General features: G+C 38.7%; 1 pseudogene; it reads left to right on the plus strand.

Annotated features, from left to right (window-relative positions):
- Window positions 1–5,218: 5,218 nt before the first annotated feature.
- LOC100442898 (E3 ubiquitin-protein ligase UHRF2-like) lies at window positions 5,219–7,708 on the plus strand (annotated as a pseudogene).
- Window positions 7,709–18,828: the final 11,120 nt, after the last annotated feature.

An 18,828-nucleotide genomic window follows, 5' to 3' on the forward strand; every position in this document is an offset into this window, starting at 1 on the left:
AGTCAGGACCCTTAGTTGCAGGTCTGTTGGAGTTTGCTGGATTTCCACTCCAGACCCTGTTTGCCTGGGTATCAGCAGCGGTGGCTGCAGAACAGCAGATATTGGTGAACTGCAAATGCTGCTGCGTGATCATTCCTCTCGAAGTTTTGTCTTAGAGGAGCATCCAGCCATGTGAGGTGTCAGTCTGCCCCTATTGGGGGTTACCTCCCAGATAGGCTACTCGGGGGTCAGAGACCCACTTGAGGAGGCAGTCTGCCCATTCTCAGATCTCAAGCTGCGTGCTGGGAGAACCACTACTCTCTTCAAAGCTGTCAGACAGGGACATTTAAGACTGCAGAGGTTACTGCTGCCTTTTGTTTGTCTGTGCCCTGCCCCTAGAGGTGGAGCCTACAGCGGCAGGCAGGCCTCCTTGATCTGTGGTGGGCTCCACACAGTTCGAGCTTCCTGGCCACTTTGTTTACCTACTCAAGCTTCGGCAATGGTGCGCGCCCCTCCCCCAGCCTCGCTGCCACCTTGCAGTTTGATCTCAGACTGCTGTGCTAGCAATGAGCGAGGCTCCATGGGTGTAGGACCCTGCAAGCCTGGTGTGGGATATAATCTCCTGGTGTGTCATTTGTTAAGCCTGTTGGAAAAGCGCAGTATTAGGGTGGGAGTGACCCGATTTTCCAGGTGCCGTCTGTCACCACTTTCTTTGACTAGGAAAGGGAATTCCCTGATCCCTTGCATTTTCTGGGTGAGGTGATGCCTCACCCTGCTTTGGCTTATGCATGGTGTGCTGCACCCACTGTCCTGCACCCACTGTCTGGCACTCCCTAGTGAGATGAACCTGGTACCTCAGTTGTAAATGCAGAAAACACCCGTCTTCTACGTCGCTCACGCTGGGAGCTGTAGACTGGAGCTGTTCCTATTTGGCCATCTTGGCTCCACCCCCCTGTGTAAGCTTTTAGATGAACAATTCAAAACAGCACATCTAAGGAAACTAAACAAACTCAAAGATAAAACAGTAAGTAATTCAAATGCCCAGCAATGATAGACTGGATACAGAAAATGTGGCACATATACACCATGGAATACTATGCAGCCATAAAAAAGGATGAGTTCATGTACTTTGCACGGACATGGATGAAGCTGGAAACCATCATTCTTGGCAAAGCAACACAGGAACAGAAAACCGAACACTGCACATTCTCACTCATAAATGGGAGTTGAACAACGAGAACACATGAACACAGGGAGGGGAACATCACAGACCGCAGCCTGTCAGGGGTGTGGAGTTAGGGAGTGGGATAGCATTAAGAGAAATACCTAATGTAGATGATGGGTTGATGGGTGCAGCAAACCACCATGATACCTATGTAACAAATCTGCATGTTCTGCACTTGTATCCCAGAACTTAACTTATAATTTTAAAAATAAAGAAAAGAACAGTAACATGCAAAACAAAACACTCAAAGATAAAAAATTCACTGGAAAATGTAAATACTAGATGTAGATTGAGACAATAAAAAGCCAAAATGTGGTAAGGATGAAGTTAGAGTACAGAGTTGATTTTAGTTTTCCTTTGTTTGCTTCTATTTTGTCTGTAATTAAAATTAAGTTCTCATCTGTTTAAAATAACTTGCTACATCCATAAGACATTTTTTAAGTACTATGGTAACCACAAAGCAGAAACTTGCCATAGATACACTAAAAAATAAAAAGGAAAAAATTAAAACATACCACCAGGTAAAATAACTTTTCCTGAATGGGAAACAGTAAGAAAGAGAGAGTTACAATACAACCAGAAAACAAGGAACAAGCTGGTATTAGTAGGACTTTACATATCAAAAATAACTTTGAATGTAAATGGACTAAATTCTCCAATAAAAGACAGAGTGGCCTAACAGCTAGAGAAACAAGACTCAATGATATGCTGCTTATAGGAAACTCACTTCACCTAAAAAGACACATAAAGACTGAAAATGAAGTGATGGAAACAGATATTCCATTCATATGGAAACCAAAAAGGAACATGAGTAGCTGTACTTAGATAAAAGAGACTTCAAGTCAAAAACTATAAATAGAAACCAAGAAGGTTAAATGATAAATAAATCAATTCAACAAGAGGATATATCAATTGTAAATATATATACAGCTAACACTGGAGCACCCAATTGTATAAAACAAACAATAAATTTAAAGGGAGAAATACAACAAAATAATAATAGGAGACATTAACAGCCCAATCTCAGTAACGGACAGTTCATCCAGTTGGTAAATAAACAAACGTCAAAGTTAGCATTCTCTTGAAACAAATGAAAATGGAAACACAACATAGCAAAATCTATGGAATACAGCAAAAGCAGTAGTACTAAAAGGGAAGTTTAGAGCAATAAATGCCTACATCAAAAGAGTGAAGAGATTTCAAATAAAAAACCTAACAATGCACCTAAAGAACTAGAAAAGCGAGAATAAACTAAACTCAAAATTAGTAGAAGACACGATAAAGATCAGAGCAGAAATAAATTAAATTGATACTAAAACAAAAAATTAAAGAAACTACAAGTAGGCTTTTTGAAAAAATAAACACAATTGACAAACATTCAGAAGGGCTAACCAGAACTTTACTGTTCTAAGAATACCTCAAACTGGGACTTGTATGTTCCTTACATTATTTGGTCACCAAAAAGAGATAGGCAGAGCTAATGATACTGACTCCATCATGCTGACAAGGAAACCATGGTTTAGAGGAATCAAGGGGCCTTTAAAAGAAATCACAGATTTTTTTTTCCAAGATGGCATATTAGAGGCTTTTAGCATGCTTTAGCCACTTGGAAATAGCAAAATAGTGCATAAAGATAAACCCTGTGAGCTTTAATTCAAGAAGGAAAATAGGAATCTACTAGAATTGTGAAGGACACACAAGATCCAACAGAGGAGAACATGGGCAAACAGCCTCCATGATGGTGTCCAGCTGATAAAAGTGAGTGAAGCCTGAGTATGTGAAAGAGGAAGAGAGCTGCCCTCCGTGACTCACCTTTCCAATGGGGACCTGAGCAACCCAGGCCTACTGAGCATACTGTTTCTCCCAAGCCCTGGTGCTAACTTGGAGACAGGTTTGGAGATGCTGTGAGGGAAAGACACCAGGAAAAGCTGCCGACATTTTCTTAGACCCTGTACTAAGAACAGGATGCCATTTTTAATCTGGGTACATACAAAGTCATCCATTCTTTGGTGATGCAGCTGCATGGTCATGCAGGCCTTTTAGTCTCAGGCCAGAGATTGGAACATCTGCTCTGGAGTGGGGTACAGGCCTCCAAAGCCAGAACTGAGGAAAGTGCCTCAGCAGTAGGCACTGGAATGGTGCTCTCCCCTGTGGCAGCCTTAGGAGAGGAGGAGAGCTGCTACAGCTGTGGTTTCTCCTGGGCAATAAGACTTGCAGCTAGGCCCAGGTTGGCAACTTGGAACTGGTCTGCATGTGTTACTGCTGGGTGCCCCAGCCTACTCCTCTGAGATTATGGTACAACAGGACTCTCTCTGCCCCACCCTCAAGAAGAAATCCAGGTATTTGTAGCACCGACTTGCCTGGATCAGCAGTCTGAGCTTTCCCACCCTTCATGGACATAGACATAGATCATGGTGCAGTAGGGCCCTCTAAGCTCCATACACAGGCAGATCTCCAAGTATTTGGAGAATCTCCTTGTCTGGATCAGTAGCTTCAGCTGCCACACTCTTCTTGTGCATAGATTGTGGTACAGTGGAATCCTCTAAGCTCCACACATAGGCAGATCTCCAGGCATTTGGAGTACCTGCTCACCTGGACTAGCAGCCTGAGTTGCTCCACACTTCCTGTGCAGAGATCATAGTACAGGGGGCTCTCTCCAATTCATGCCCAGGCAGATCTCCAGGCATTTGGAACACATGTTCACCTGGTTCAGCAGCCTGAGCCACCCTATTCTTCCTGGGCATAAATCATGGTGAAGTAAGACTCTCTCCATTCCACACATAAGTAGATCTCTAGGCATTCAGAGCACCTGCTCACCTGGATCAGCAACCTGACCCACCCCACACTTTCTGTGCAGAGATCCTGGTGCAGGGACGCCCCCCTCTGCTCCACGCCAAGGTATATCTCCAGGCATTCAAGGATCTTCTTGTCAAGATTGGTAGCCTGAGTTGCCCCATCCTTTCTGTGCAGAGATCCACGTGCAGGGAGGCCCTCTTTGCCTCACACCCAGGCACATCTCCAGGCATTCAAAAGTATGTGCTTGCCTGGTTCAGCAGCCTGAGTCACTCCACCCCTGCTGTGCAGAGATCTTGGTGGAGCAGAGGCCTCTCTGCTCCACCCTGAGGCAGATCTCCAGGAATCTGAAGTATCCACACTTCTGGATTAAGAATTTAGGTCAGCACCCATCCTCATCCAGAGAACTTGGGTCTGAGGTTTCCCAGCTCCACACCCAGGCACAGCTCTAAGTGCTTGGTGGCCACTCACTAGATTCTCCCTCAGTACTGGTGCTTCTGCCTGCCGTTAGGAGACCTTTAGGCAGACCTTCCCAGTCAAGCCCCACCTATATTGGTCCCCATCCCCCTGGGGCTGAGCAGAGAACTTAGACCACTGAGCACTCCATGAATCAGCCCATTGCCTGAGGGAACAGAGAACTTCTTTCAGTAAATAAGGATGAAGTATATACTCATCCATGTTGACCACAGCTGGCTCTTGCCGTAAGCAACATGTTCTGGCTTGTAGGTTGAACTGTACAGCCCAATATAGAACCTGATGGCAGAGTGCATAAGGCTATAAAAGAAAAGCCAAAAGACCTTACCCAGCATTTTCTACAGTCACACCCCCTAGGGAGGCGGAAAAAGAGAAAGGAAAAGAATAAAAAATATCAGTGGGTAAAAAAGAAAAAAAAAATCCTACCTGAACAAAAAATAATTATAAAAATTAGAGGTTCAAGCGTCTCTGGGTGAGAAAGAACCAGTGTAAAATTGCTGGCACCAGAGATCTGGTTGGCACCCTGAGCTCTATGAGAGAGATTCAGCTCTATAAGTAAACACTCCGCAAGGCAGAAGCATGGCCTCTTCCTGTTTTTGAGGCGGTGGCTGCAGCAGCGACTCGGAGTGGTTCCCGTTATCTCTCAGCTCGTCGGCCTGGCAAGCGGGCTGAGAGTCGCCACCGTCTGTCAGGCCCGGCGTCAGTCCGGGTCGGTACAGTGCGTGGGCTCGCCCGCCTGCCGCGGAGGGCCGTAGCCGCAGGGGAAGCGTCCTAGACCGGGCGGGGCGCGGCGCCTTGAGCTCAGCGGGAGACAAATGGGACCGGCTCCTCTCCCAACGCCAAGATGTGGATCCAGGTTCCCATCATCGACGGCTCCAAGACGTGCACCACTGAGGACGTGTCTCACAAAGCCACGATTGAGGAGCTGCGCGAGCAGGTGTGGGTGCTGTTCGACGTGCGGTCCGAGTGCCAGCACCTCTTCTACCGGGGCAAGCAGTTTGAAAATGGATATACCTTATTTGACTAGGATGTTGGACTGAATGATATAATTCAGCTGCCAGTTTGCCCAGATCCTAATCATCTTCCTGGAACATCTACACAGATTGAGGCTAAACCCTGTTCTGATAGTCCACCTAAAGCAAAGAAAGCTCCAAGGGTGGGACCTTCCAGTCAGCCACCTACATCAGCTCGTGCCCATCTTATTGATCCTAGCTTCGGACTATATAAGGTATATGAATTGGTGGATGCCACAGATGTTGGCCTTGGTGCTTGGTTTCAAGCACACATAGATAGTGTTACTACAGCTTCTGATGGACAGTCACGTGGCAAAACTCCACTGAAGAATGGCAGTTCTTATAAAAGGACTAATGGAAATATAAATCATAAATCAAAGAGAACATAAATAAATTGGACAATGTACTCTCTACATCTAATTCAGACTCTGTCGCTGCTGATGAAGACGTTATTTACCATATCCAGTATGATGAATACCCAGAAAGTGGTACTCTAGAAATGAATGTCAAGAACCTCAGACCACAAGCTAGAACCATTTTGAAATGAAAAGAACTAAATGTTGGTGATGTGGTAATGGTTAATTATAATGTAGAAAGTCCTAGACAAAGAGGATTCTGTTTGATGCAGAAATTACCACATTGAAGGCAATCTCCAGGACCAAAAACGAACTTCGTGTGAAAATTTTCCTGGGTGTGCGGGGGTTCTGAAGGGGCATTAAATGAGTGCAAGATAATATCTGTAGATGAAATCTTCAAGACTGAGAAACGTGGAGCCTATCCTCTTCCGTTTGCAGATGTAAAGTTTTTAAGGAGAAATAACCCTGAATGTGACCTGTGTGGTGGAGACCCAGATAAGAAATGCCATTCTTGCTTCTTTCATGTATATGGTGGGAAACATGAACCCAACATGCAGCTTCTATGTGATGAATGTAATGTGGCTTATCATATTTACTGCTTGAATACACCTTTGGATAAAGTCCCAGAAGAGGAATACTGGTATTGTTCTTCCTGTAAAACTGATTCCAGTTAGGTTGTAAAGGCTGGTGAAAGACTCGAGATAAGCGAAAAGAAAGCAAAGATGCCATCCGCTAGTATGAAAGCCAGAGAGACTGATGCAGGAGAATGGCTTGTGTTGGTCATATGACAGAATGCACTATTGTCTCTTCTAATCATTATGGACCTATTCCTGTTGGATCAACTTGGAGATTTAGAGTTCAGGTGAGTGAAGTATGTGTTCACAGACCTCATGTTGGTGGACTTCATGGTCGAAGTAATGATGGAGTTTATTCTCTTGTCTTGGCTGGTGGATTTGTGGATAAAGTTGACCGAGGTGATGAGTTCTTGTACACTGGAAGTGGCAGTAAAAAGCTTGCTGGTAATAAAAGAATTGGCACACCTTCAGCTGATCAAACATTAACAAACACGAACAGGGCATTGGCCCTAAACTGTGATGCTACATTGGGTGATAAAATTGGAGAAGAGTCTCGGAATTGGAGAGCTGGTAAGCCAGTCAGAGTGATATGCAGTTTTAAAGGGAGGAAGATCAGCAAATATGCTCCTGAAGAAGGCAACAGATATGATGGCATTTATAAGGTAGTGAAATACTGGCCAGAGATTTCATCAAGCCATGGATTCTTGATTTGGCGCTATCTTTTAAGAAGAGATGATGTTAAACCTGCTCCTTGGACCTCTGAAGGAATAGAATGGTCAAGGAGATTATGTCTACATTTACAGCATCCAGCAGGTTACCCTTCAGATAAAGAAAGGAAGAAGACTAAAGGACAGTCAAAGAAGCAGGCCAGTGGAACCACAAAAAGGCCGATTTCAGATGTCTAAGTGCCTCCAAAGTATACAAAGCATCAGATTCAGCAGGAGCAATTGAGGCTTTTCAACTTACTCCTCAACAGCAACATCTCATCAGAGAAGACTGTCAAAATCAGAAGCTGTGGGATGAAGTGCTTGCATATCTTGTGGAAGGACCAAATTTTCTGAAAAAATTGGAACAATCTTTTATGTGTGTTTGCTGCCAGAAGCTAGTTTACCAGCCTGTGACAACTGAGTGCTTCCACAATGTCTGTAAAGATTGCCTACAGTGCTCCTTTAAGGCACAGGTTTTCTCCTGCCCTGCTTGCTGGCATGATCTTGGCCAGAATTACATCATAATTCCCCATGAGATTCTGCAGACTCTACTAGACATTTCTTCCCTGGCTACAGCAAAGGATGATGATCTGTGTTGTTCATGGTGGGTGTTTGGACAATAAAGAATCTAAAATGGGTGGGGAGGGTGGAATGGTGTACAGTATCTCTCATGTTCTGAAGCAGCTAATTCTCTTTCCCACATAGCCATCATCTTGTGTGTGTAGTAAGAGGCCCATTTCTCAACTGTCTTTTAAATATCTAAAGGTAGTTCCTGTAACAACTAGTTTTAATGAGTAAAAAGTCAAAGCCCCAGCTCTAGATGATATCCAAGTTATGATTTATTTTGCAACTACCTCAGGACAGAAAAGATTCATGGAGATTTAAAAAATCATTGAATAACCAGTTAAATGAAATTTTAGCTACACACTGCCTCCCAAATATTAATTGTTCCTGGTTCATGTAATTTGATTTTACAGAAAAGGAAATGACACTTGAGATCCTTGGAATGAACACAGCTTCTATAGTGTGTATATACTTTAACTTCTCTTCTTCCATTACAATGTGTGTGTTGCAAGGACAGGTTCATTTTTTTGACCACTTTGTGAACTCCACTGTGCTTTTTTCTGGTGTTTTATGCAAGTTGACTACTAATGGCTAATGAGAACAATAATGAATGTATTGTTGCTGCATTAGTGTACTGTGGTATGTTTTTGCACTTGAAAGGTATTCATATGTTCTAATTGTAAATGTTCATGAAAATCCACTTCTGCACTCGTCGAACTGCTTTTAATGTCTCCACAGTGGTTTTACATCTGCAGAGTTTTGACCTTTGAGAGGATTTGAAATTGCTTTATATTGTGATCCTAAATTTTATATTTACTATATTCCCTAAAATATACCTTAGTAAATATTTTATGATCAGAAAAAAAATGCTGGCACCATGAAAAATCTGAATGCAGTGATGAAACCAAAGAACTTCACTAGCTCTTCAGCAATGGTCCCTACCAAAACGGACACTCAGAAATGACAGATAAAGAATTCAAAGTATGGATTGCAAAGAAACTCAATGAAATCTAAGACAAAGTTGAAAATCAACACAAAGAAACTTCTAAAGCAGTCCAGAAAAATGAAGGAAGAGATAAATATCTCATAAAAAAAGCAATCTGATGCAAAGGCATAAGAATGATACAATGGACTTTGGGGACTTGGGGGGAAGGGTGGGAGAGGGGCAAGGGATAAAAGACTACAAATAGAGTGTGTTGTATACTGCTTGGGAGATGAGTGCACCAAAATCTCACAAAGCACCACCAAAGAATTTACACATGTAATCAAATACCACCTGTACTCCAGTAACCTATAGAGAGACTAAAAAAAATCTCAAATCAATTATCTAACATCAAAACCTTAGCTAAACTGAAACTCTAGTTTTGATAAACTAACCTCTAGTTTCTAGAGGAACTAAAAAAACAAGAACAAACTATCTCCAAAGCTAGCAGAAGAAAAGAAATAACTAAAATCAGAGCAGAATTGAAGGGAATTGAGATCCAAAAATTCATACAAAAGATCAACAAAACCAAAAGTTTCCTCTTTAAAAGGATAAACACCATTAGCTAGACTAACAAAGGAAAAAGAAAGAAGATTCAAATAACCACAATCAGAAATGACAAGGCTGGCATTATAACCTACCCCACAGAAATATAAAAGATACTCAGAAACTATGAACACCTCTATGCACACAACCTAGAAAACCTAGAGGAAATAAATAAATTCCTGAAGACACAAAATCTCCCAAGACTGAATCAGGAAGAAATTGAAATCCTGAACAGACCAATATCAAGTTCTCAAATTGAATCAGTAATTAAAAAAACCTACTAACCAAAAAAAGCCCTGAACCAGATGGACTCACAGCCAAATTCCACCAGACATACAGAGAAGAGCTGGTACCAATTCTACTGAAACTATTCCAAAATATAGAATAGGAAGGACTCTTCCCTAACTAATTCTCTGAAGGCAGCATTACCCTGAAACCAAAATCTGGCAAAGACACAATGAAAAAAAGAAAACTACAGGCCAATATCCCTGGATGAATATAAACATAGAAATCCTTAGAAAAATGCTTGCAAACCAAATCCAACAGCATGGCAAAAAGCTAATTCATTATGATCAAATAGGATTCATTCATTGGATGAAAGATTGGTTTGAGATATGCAAATCAATAAACATGATATTTGCATCAATAGAATTACAGACAAAAGCACATGATCTTCTAAATAGAAACAGAAAAAGCATTTGATAATATTCTACATCCCTTCATGATAAAAACATGCAGCAAACTAAGCATGGAAGAAACATACCTCAACATAATAAAGGCATATATGACAAGTCCACAGCTATCATTATACCAAATGGGGAAAAGCTGAAAGTCTTTTTTCTATAAATTGGAATTAGATAAGGATGCGCACTTTCAGCACTCCTATTCAACACAGTGCTGGAAGTCCTAGCCAAAGTAATCAGGCAAGAGAAAGAAATAAAAGTCATACAAATTGGAAAAGAGGAAGTCAAATTGTCCATCTTTGCAGATTACATGATCTTATATTTATACAAATTTAAAGACTCCACCAAAAACTCTTAGATCTGATAATAAGTATAGTAACATTTCTAGATACAAAATCAACCTACATAAGTCAGTAGCATTTTGACACACCAACAACAATCTAGTTGAAAAAAAAATCAAGAAAACAACTTGACTTGCAATAGATGAAAAAAAAATACCTAGGAATAAATTTAACCAAGAAGATGAATGACCTCTACAAGACAAACTAAAAAACACTGGTAAAAGAAATTAAACAGGATACAAATGGAAAGATATCCTATGCTCATGAATCAAAAAGTAATTATAGATTCAATGCAATCCCTATCAAAATATGAGTGACATTTTTTCACAGAAATAGAGAAAAGGAATTCTAAAATTTGTATGAAACCAAAAAAGATCTCAAATGGCCAAAGCGATCCTGAATTAAAAGAACAAAGCTGGAGGCATCATGCTACCGGACTTAAAATATATTACAAGGCTTACAATATATTACAATATATTAACCAAAACAGCATGGTATTGGTATAAAAACAAACACATCTACCAAAGAAACAAAAAAGAGAACTCAGAAATAAACTCAAATATTTACAGCCAACTGATTTTTGTCAAAGGTGTCAAGAACATACATTGAGTAAATAACACTCTCTTCAATAAGTGATGCTGAAGAAACTAAATGTCCACAGCAAAAGAATGAAACTAAACTACTCTCTCTCATCATATACAAAAATCAACTCAAAATGAATTAAAGACTTAAATGAAAGACCCCAAACTATAGAAATACTAGAAGAAAACCTAGAAGAAACACTTCAGATATTTGTCTAGGCAAATATTTTATTACTAAGACCTCAAAAGCACAGGTAACAAAAATAAAAATAGATAAATGGGACTATATTAAACTAAAAAGCTTCAGCACAGCAAAGGAAACAATCAACAGAGTGAACAGACAACCTGTTGAATGGGAGAAAATATTTGCAAACTATTGATCTGACAAGGGGCTAACATTCAAAATATACAAGGAACCTAAATAACTCAACAGCAAACAAAACAAAACAAAACAAAACAAAAACAAATAATCCCATTAAGAAGTGGGCAAAGGATTTTGACATTTCTTGAAAGAAGACATACAAATGGCCAACGGGTATATGAGAAAAATGCTCAACATCAATAATCATCAGGAACATGCAAATTAAAAGCATAATAAGACATCATCTCACCTTAATTAGAATAGCTATTATCAAGGCTGGGAGCAGTGGCTCACGTCTATAATCTCAGCACTTTGGGAGGCCGAGGTGGGCGGATCACCTGAGGTCGGTACTTCGAGACCAGCCTGACCAACATGGAGAAACCCCGTCTCTACTAAAACTACAAAAAATTAGCCGGGCGTGGTGATGTATGCCTGTAATCCCAGCTACTCGGAAGGCTGAGGCAGGAGAATTGCTTGAACCTGGGAGGTGGAGGTTGTGGTAAGCCAAGATTGCACCATTGCACTCCAGTCTGGGCAACAAGAGTGAAACTCAGTCTCAAAAAAAAAAAAATAGCTATTATCAGAAAGACAAAAATTAGCAATGCTGGCAAGGATGATGAGTAAAGGGAACTCTTATACACTGTTGGTAGGAGTGTAAAGTAGTACAGCCATTATGGAAAACAATATGCAGACTTCTCAAAAAACTAAAACTACCATATGATACAGCAATTCAAGTACTGGGTATTTATCCAAAGGAAAGGAAATCAGTATATCAAATAACTATTTGTACTTCCATGTTTATTGTGGCACCACTCACAATAGCCAATGTATGGAATCAACTTATGTATTCATCAATGGATGAATGGATAAAGAAAATGTGGTACATATACACAGTGAAATATTATTCATCTCTCTAAAAGAATAAAATTATTATTTTCAGCAACTTGGAATAAGAGGTCACTATATTGAGTGAAATAAGTTAGGCACAGAAAGACAAATAGCATATGTTCTCATTCATATGTAGGAGCTAAAAAAAAAAAAAGGATCTCATGGAGGTAGAGAGTTGACTAATGGCTTCCAGAGCCAGGCAAGCATAGGGGGAGGGAGCAGTGAAGAAAGGTTGGTTAATAAGTACAAAAATACAATTAAATAGAAGAAATAAGATATAGCATTCAATAGTACAGTAGGGTGACTCTAGTTAACAATAATTTATTGTACAGTTCAAAATAGCTAGAAAAGAAGAATTAGAATATTTTCAACTGTAAAAAAAAGATAAATATTTGAGGCCATGGATATACCAATCACCCTCATTTAATCATTACACACTTTTGCATGTATCAAAATATCACATGTACCTCCCAAATACTACAACTATTATGTATCAATTAGAAAAAATATAGCCAAATAGGAAAGGAAAGTAAAATTGCTCTGTTTGAAGATGTCAGGTCTTATATATAAAAACACTAAAGACTCCACGAAAAACTTTTAGAATTAACAACAAATTTAATACAGATACAGGATATAAAATCAACATTCAAAAATTAGAATTGCCTATACACTGACAACAAACTATCAGAAAAATAAATAAAACCATCCCACTTAAAATAGCATCAAAATCAATATTAAAAGGCTAGGAATAAATTTAATCAAGAGGGCAAACAATTTGCATAATGAAAAGCATAAAACATTCATTAATGAAAGAAATGGAAGAACTCACAAATAAATGGAAACATATTCCATGATCATGGATCAGAAAAATTAATATTGTTAAAATGTCCATACTACCCAAAGCAACCTGCAGATTAAATGTAATCTCTATCAAAATCTGAGTGACATTTTTTACAGAAATAGAAAAAACAATCCTAAAATGTATATGGAATTATAAAGATCCCAAATAGCTAATGCATATTGAGAAAGAACAGCAAAGGTGGAGGCATTGCACTTACTGATTTTAAACTATTTTACAAAGCTATAGAAATCCAAACAATGTAGCACAGGCATAAAAACAGATACCTACACCAATGCAACAGAACTGAAAGCCCAGAAATAGACTAACCATATCAACTAATATCTGAGTTAAGTTTAAGTTTCTAGGAATACACAATAAGAAAAGGATAGTCTCTTCAATAAATGGTTTAAGGACAGCTGGATATACACATGCAAAACTAAAATAAAACAGGATCCCTATTTTACATTCCTCACAAAAATTAACTTGGAATGGATTAAAGGCTTAAACATAAGACTTAAAACTATGAAACTACTGGAATCAAACATGGGGGGAACCTTCATGGCATTAATTTTGGCAATAATTCTTTGGATATGACACCAAAAGCACAAGCAACAAGAACACAAATAAATGAGAATACATCAAACTCTAAAAGATTCTGCACAGCAAGGGAAACATTCAAAAAAATGAAAAGACTACTGACAGAATAGAAGAGGATATTTTCAAACCTTATATCTAATAAGGGGTTAATATGCTCATAACATATGTAACTCCTACAACTCAATGGCAAAAAAAAAAAATCAATAATCTGATTTTTAAATGGTCAAATTACCTCAATAGACATTTTCTAAGGAAGACATACAAATGGCCAACAGGTATATGAAAAGGTACTCAACAACCCTATTCATCAGGAAAATGCAAATCAAAACCATAATGAGCTATTGCCTCACACCTGTCAGGATAGTTTTTATTAAAAAGACAAGATATAACTATTTTTGGCAAAATCTGAATAAAATGGAATTCTTGTGCATTGTTGATTGGAACATAAACTGGCACAACCATTAAGGAAAACAGTATGGAGCTTTCTAAAAAAAATGAAAATAGAACTACCATATTAACCAGCAATCCCACTTCTGGGTATATATTTATTAGACAAAATCAGTAGCTCAAAGGGATATCTGCATTCCCATGTTTATTGCAGCATTATTCACAATAGCCAAGACAAGGAAACAACCTGTGTCTGTTGACAGTAATTGTTACAATTACTTATCCATTCATCTGTCAACAGACATTTAGATTGTTTCCATGTTTTGGCTATATATACAAAATGGGATATTAATCAGCCATAAACAAGAATGAAATCCTGCCATTTGTGACAACATGGATGAGTCTCGAGGGCATTATGCTAGGTGAGAGATGTCAGACAGGGAAAGACAAATACGGTATGATCTCACTTATATTTGTAATCTAAAATAATGGAACTCAGAGAAACAGTGTAGAACGGTGATTACTAGGGGCTGGGTGTGGGGGAAATTGGGAGATGTCGGTCAAAGGGCACATACTTCTAGTTATAAGATGAATAAATTCTGGAGATCAAATGTACAGTATGGTAACTATACTTAACAATATTGTACTGTACCCTTGAAATGTGCTAAGAAAGTAGTCCTTAAATGTTCATACCACACACACAAAAATATGTTAACTGAGTGAGGTGATAGAATGGTAACTAACTTGGGTGCAGAAATCATCTCACAACATATACATATATCTAATCATCAAATTGAAACCTTAAATTTACACAATTTCATTTGTCAATTATATCTCAATAAAGTTCAAAAAATATATTTCATATACTATGGAGACTATTTCAATATTGTGTGTGTGTGTATATATATATATTTTATATAATATGTGTGCATGTGTATATATATATATAAAAGAATAAAACCAGGCATGAACAGTGATAAAACTAATATACAGATATTATATATTGTGGCAAAGTGGAAATAATGCACTAAGATGGGAAAAAGAAGAAAGTAGGAAAAGCTCTTTGTGTTAGAGGCAATAAATAGGCATTAAAAGTTTAAAAAAAGAAACAGACAAAATTGCTAAAGTTTAAATGAGAAAACAGAGTACTAAGGCATTAAGAAAGGCATAAATACAAAATTAATCATTAGGACAAAAAGAAAAACCTTCCAAATATGAAAATGTATATTTTTAAAAAACACAGGCTACAGCTTTCATAGAGGCAAACATAGCAAATACATCAAATTAGTCATAGTATAAAATAACAGATTTGTATCTAAATCTACAAGTCATATCAATAAATGTAAATAGGCTTAACTTTCTAAAATACAAAACTCTACAACTTGACTTATAAAATAAGATCCAATCATATATTATATGCAAGAAACATATGTGAAAGAAGTGTTTTAGAAGGCTAAAAATACAGTAATGAACAAGAAAACAGTAGACAAATTGAAGCAAAATGAAAGTAGTAATAGTTACCCAATATCAGACAAAGTAGAATTCAAGCCCAAAGGCATTAATCATAACAAATATCAATCTTAAATGCTATAAGCCACAATTAACAATCAAGGTATATAACTTATGAATGTCTATGCATCACAAACAGCAACCACCTTGATAAAGTAAAACCTAATGAGTCAATAATATAGATAGAATATGTTAATAATTGGAGACTTTAATACATCACTCTCAGTTCATGACAGATCAATTAGGGGAAAAAATGACTAAGGAGAGAAAAGAGATAGACAACATAATCCTTAGGGTAAATGTTAGGGATATATATTAAACTATACATGCTCCTAATAGAGAATATTTGCATGAGTATTAGAGTAGTATATGGGCTCATGATCCATTTACAAATATTGATCAATTGATCACCAAAATAATCTGCAATTTTATAAAATATAAATATTATAAACAATACAGGTGATAATGCAATAAAACAAGATATTACTAACAAAAACAAAACAAAAACACCCAGAAAGATTCTTCCACCTGGAAATTTAAAACATCCCATTAAACAAGTCTAGTGTGTGCAAGGGGAAATGCAAACTACAATGACAGAAGTTAATAAATTATAATAACAAAAAACCCACTACATATCAGCATCTATGGGGTGTATGTAAAGCAGTGCTCAGAGGAAAATTCATTGAACTAAACACTTTAACCAATAAAAAAGCAAAGATTAAAAATGTATTAATTAAATTCCAAGCATCAAAAACTGAATAAAAGGACAATAAAGTAAATCAAAATAAGCAAAGGGAAATAATAATAAAAGCAGAAATCAGTAAGGTAGGAGACCTTTAAAATAAATTAATTAAACTAATGAACAAAATTCCTGGTTTGTTGAAAAGATTAAGAAAACTGACAAATCACTAGATAATTTGTTCAGGAGAAGTAGGAGAATGCACTAACAAACTAAGAAATATTCAGGAGGAAATAACTATTGAAACAAAAAAAAATAAAATTACAATATTTTTTAGACCTCTATGCAAATAAATTTGAAAGCCTGGAGAAAATAAATAATCTTTTAATAAAATACAGACTGCCGAAATTGAATCCATTAGTTAAAATGTTTAAACAGAACAATTTCATAGAAGAAATAAAGTTATTAAGAAACTAGTTCATAAAAAAAAGCAACAGGTGCAGTTGTTTCACAGGAGACTTCTACCAAAACATCAAACTTCTTCTTGAAAAAGCAGAAAAATATTGTAACTCCTTTCATGTACCAAGTATAACACATACTTAAGCTAGATAAGGACAGTATTAAAACAATTGTAGACCAATGTCAGTCAGAAAAGTCAATGCAAAAAAACTAAATAAGATACTTGTAAACAGAATCTAACAAGATGTGAAGAAAATAATACATCATTAGCAAATTGGATTTATAGCAAAATTTCAAGGTAGGTTTAATATTAGGAAATTCATTTATATCATAAACAATATTAATAGATCTAAGAGGAAAATCATTACTATTTCCACAGATACGGCAAAAGCCATTGGAAAAAACGCCCATCCATGTTAAAAGTAAAAAGACATCCAAGATAATAAGAAATAAGCGATATTTTTAACATAATAAAATACTCATACCTTAGTCCTAAATCCAGTGTCTAAATGAATGGAGAAATACTAAAAGCATTTCCAATAAGATCAAGACAAAAATGCCCACTATTTCTGCTCTAATTTAACATTATATTAGAGGTATTATTCAAATGCAATCAGGGAAGACAGAAGAAATACAGATATAAATGTGGTAAATAATAATAGTATATCTGGAAAATTTCAAAGACTCAATGATAAAACTAATTCAGATAATAATTCAACGCAGTGAATAAGTAGAACAAAACATTAAATTTAAAATTTATGCCTTTATTTCACAAAAAAGTGAATATACTTAACAGTACTGAACTCTACACTTAAAAATGAATAAAATGATAAATTTTATGTTATGTGCTTTTTACCACAATAAAAAAATCTATGTATTCATATCAAAAATAATAAAAGTGGGATATAATAGTAGAGAATAAAGATGGCTGACTAGAAGCAGGTAGTGCGCTCTGCTCTCATGAAGAAGAAACAGAATGGCTAGTAAACACTAGTTCTTCAAATGGATCATCCACGAGAACATATTGGGACTCGTAACAGAAGCAACGGGACCCACGGAGAACAGACAGGAGTGAAGCAGAGCAGCCGCCCACCTGGAACTGGCGCAGAGGCAGTGGAAGCTCACTACCACAGGGAAAGGGTGAGTGAGGGAGAGCCCCAGGGACCCACAATTCCTCCATTGACCTTTGCAATCCTAGGAATGGGAGATCCTTCCAAACCTCCAGGCCTCCAGACTGACACAAAGAGACACCTGGAGTCTGGGCAGAGCCATCACTCGTCATGTGAAGCCCCAAGGACCTTGGATCACTGAGCACCCAGGCACCAGCTTGCATAGACCTGCCAACAAGTAAGGAGGGGCTCTTTCACATGCCACTAGGATAGAGATTGCATCCACAATGATGAGGAGCAGATGGACTGCAGGCCCCATCTCTGCAGCTCCTCACCTGACAGGGCCTCCCAAATGGGGCCTGCAACACAGCCATTCCACCATCTCCTGAGCACTCGGGCCAGTCTTGGCTCAGCATTTCTCTGGGGTGAGCTCCCAGAAGAAACTCACAGGCCTTCTTCCATTGCTGCGGCCAGGGTACCCCCCTTGCTGCCCACAGGCTAGGGAGGGAACAAAGAGCCTGATTGCTTTCACTGACACCTCCAGCACATAGCACCTGTGCATCTACCCTATGTAGAAAGAGGACAGACTTATTTACACAAGAACCATCTCTCGCCCTGCTCTTCAGCAAGCAGGCTCCCCTTGCCCTTAACTGCTTGGGCCCCACACTGCTGGGGCCCATAGGGTAGCTGCCCAGCCCAGACATGATCACTCTGATCAGCTGTGGCTCTGCAGTTTTCTGGGGTGGAGCTCCCTGAGGCAACTGACAGGTGTGGTTGCCAGCCACCACAGTCCCCACCCTTACTGCCTCCAGGCAGGGGAGGAAACAAAAAGCCTGAGCCCTTATGCAAGCCTCCAGCATACCAGCAGCTGCCCTGCAGAGGCAGCCAGAATGCTTCCTGCATGACCCACCACCACCAGGGCACCCTCCCAAATGGGGTTTGATGCCTTCTGGCTTCCAGTGTACCTACTCAATCCCTACATGACTATTTCATCTGTGGCCCAGAGCCCTACTAAAATCCTTACCCCCACAATCCTGTGATCTTCCCTTAGGCTCTCACTGCCTAAGTGCTCTGCCTAACCCTACCTAAGTTCAGCCAGTGACCCAGGGACAAGCCTGCCCCTTACCATCATGACCAGCACCTGAGGAACCCCACCCCCCATCCCAACCTAGCTCCATC

Source organism: Pongo abelii, chromosome X, assembly GCF_028885655.2.
Source record: "Pongo abelii isolate AG06213 chromosome X, NHGRI_mPonAbe1-v2.0_pri, whole genome shotgun sequence".
NCBI lineage: Eukaryota > Metazoa > Chordata > Mammalia > Primates > Hominidae > Pongo > Pongo abelii.